We start from the raw sequence: 2,670 nt of genomic DNA, 5'->3' as shown, positions 1-2,670 counted from the left end.
GTTTTCTTGATAACGGGCCGGTTGACTATCTTTGATACGAATCTATTATTATCTACACATAAGATAATAATTAAGATAATGTATTTGCTTACGACAGTATGCTAATGCCAATTTTATAATCTGATTTTATATTAATTTCACCGACAAGCTCCAATTAAATTTTGCTAGATTAATATCCTATATCATTCTGCTTCGTTATTAGCACAACTCATTGCACGTACAAAGCACATAAAATAACGTAAGGAAAAAAAAATTAAATATACCTATGCATGTGATGATGTGAAGAATTCTCTATATAAGCACCACATCCCATTGCCATTTTCATCAACCAAAAAACTCGTTTGAAGCTTTTAAAGCTCTCTTCTATTAGGCTCTCGCAGCCAACCAAAGCTTCAATTGTGACCCAACATGGCACAACTTAACCTCACATTGCTAGCCATTTTCCTCTCTCTCCTCTTTTCAATTCTGGCCACCCCGGCTAGTTGAACCGTCAAGGCACAAGAATTCTCAAACAATGACCTGTTGGAATTTTAAGGGATCCTTATAAAATATTAATAACCACTATGAACACATTACATTATATTATCAAGAAGAGTTTTAGGAATATCTGAATACATAATGATTGGTCAAACAAACGCAACGAAATTTGAATTTGTAGGTGATTTCTGATCTATGTGTTTTTTTTAAGATCTGTTACGAAATATTGTAGAGATAATGAATAACCGACTAACAGCGTAATCGGGGACTTCATGATTCTTCCTCAACCAAATTTTTTTTATTTCTCTTTAGATGAGGAAAAGAGAAACTATGTGTGTGACGACTCGGTATATTGGGGACCATAACATTCTCATAGCGTGTTAACATAGGTTTCTCATTATCCCCTAATGGGTCAACACTGACATTTGTTCATTTAAATCTATATTATCTAATTTATTTGTCTAACAAACTTACTTAATTTGATCATATAAAATAAAACTCACTAATAATAAATAATTAATATAATGATCTTATAATATTAACCCACATTAATTATTAATAGAAAATTTCAACATGACCTTCATAGAGTTTTCTTGCAATGACACCCTATACCCAAATCTTTGCATTCGTTGCCTTGCCAGATATGCCAAATCCACCCTAAATGACCCTCAACACTTATCCCAATATACCTTGTGAGTGAGCCTCTCTAGAGCAATTCACACAAGAGGGTACCTTTTGAAAGTGACTAAGCAAATTAAGGCCAAGGGTGTCAAGAACAATAAAAGGGAGTACTTAGCCGTGCAAGATTGTGTGAACCAAATCATTGATAGTGTGGAGTAACTTAATTAGCCAAGCCATCAAAGAACTACGCAGGTTGAACCAACGTGGCTCCACCATCAATGATGACATGTTGTGGCGCATAAGCAATGATGAGACATGGGTGAGCACTGCATTAACAGATGCTAGTAGTTGTGTGTACTCATTTCCTGGTCATTGGATTAACAAGAGAGCAGCTTAGGTTAAGGCCATGAATGTGGCAGAAGTTACTAATAATGCGCTTGCCTTGTTTCATAGATATGCATCTAGGTATCGACAAGCAGCCACTAAAACCACAAAGCCCTAGTTAGAAATATAAGCTATTTACCACCTGTTGTTATTCATGTACTTGATACATGTTTTTTCTTTGGGTGGTTTATGATTTTATTAATCCGATGTAATCTTAATTTTTCCAATATAATTTCATAATTATGTATGTTCATCCGTGTTAGTTGCAATTTATTATTAAAAAAACTAAGGTTCTAAATTGTGGACCGCAACACCTGTTGCGGCCACAATATTGGAGCTATCCACAATGGCAACAACCAGCAATTATGCTGTGAATTTAAATCATATGAAATGTTGCAACAGAGCTAGCTGCAGTTAAATCACAATTGGGCCACAACAGAACCTCAAACACCATTGGGTACTATCATATAAGTGTGGTCGTGTGGGATGTTGGGAGAGCGCGGGAGTCTTAGGATGATGACAAACAATACAAAATTTTAGATCTTATAATAAAAGATACATCAATAAATAGTATAACTATAGAATTCTTTTATGCATTAGGTGCTATCATATAATAATTTTATGTTACAATGACTGCAATTCGCATTGCAATGTTTGAGACCGCAACAACAATTTAGAACTATGGTGCTAATAATGCTTTTTAATTAATATGTTCTTTTTAATATATTTTTTTATTGGTTAAAATTTATTGCAGATTAAAATTTTTGGAGAGATGGTCATTAAATAAGAGGTGAAACCCTCTAAAATATATAATTTTCAATCAAAATAATAAAATGTGCATTCAAAAAAGTGTGTAGTCAACATTTTCTTGTTATTAATTATCCGGGTCTAATAGTAAAAATGTTAGTAGTATAGTTTGAGATTGATAGGATTCTACAGAAACAAAATTGGACTTTAATATATATTGGTTACATGAGGAATCGATTTTCAAAGTGAATTTCTTGATTGATCCCTCGTACAATCAATGTAGAAATTTAGGTCTAGAATTTTAAGAAAAATGAAAATACATTAACATTCTCTTCCCACTGTCTTGTGAATTGATGTAAAATGTTTTGTCTACATTTGTTAAAACTAAATCAATCTAGAAAGTTTGGTCTAGGATTTATAAAATTTGAATAAGCATCCACA

At 33.0% G+C, this 2,670-nt stretch overlaps 1 pseudogene; it reads left to right on the top strand.

Moving 5' to 3' along the window:
* The first annotated feature begins 408 nt into the window (after positions 1 to 408).
* LOC100786085 (pectinesterase inhibitor 9-like) lies at positions 409 to 1,600 on the top strand (annotated as a pseudogene).
* The last annotated feature ends 1,070 nt before the right edge of the window (positions 1,601 to 2,670 follow it).

Source organism: Glycine max, chromosome 1 (genome assembly GCF_000004515.6).
Source record: "Glycine max cultivar Williams 82 chromosome 1, Glycine_max_v4.0, whole genome shotgun sequence".
In the NCBI taxonomy this organism is placed as follows: Eukaryota; Viridiplantae; Streptophyta; class Magnoliopsida; order Fabales; family Fabaceae; genus Glycine; species Glycine max.
The sequence above is the reverse complement of the archived record's forward strand: the minus strand, read 5'-3'. Positions and strand labels throughout refer to the sequence as shown.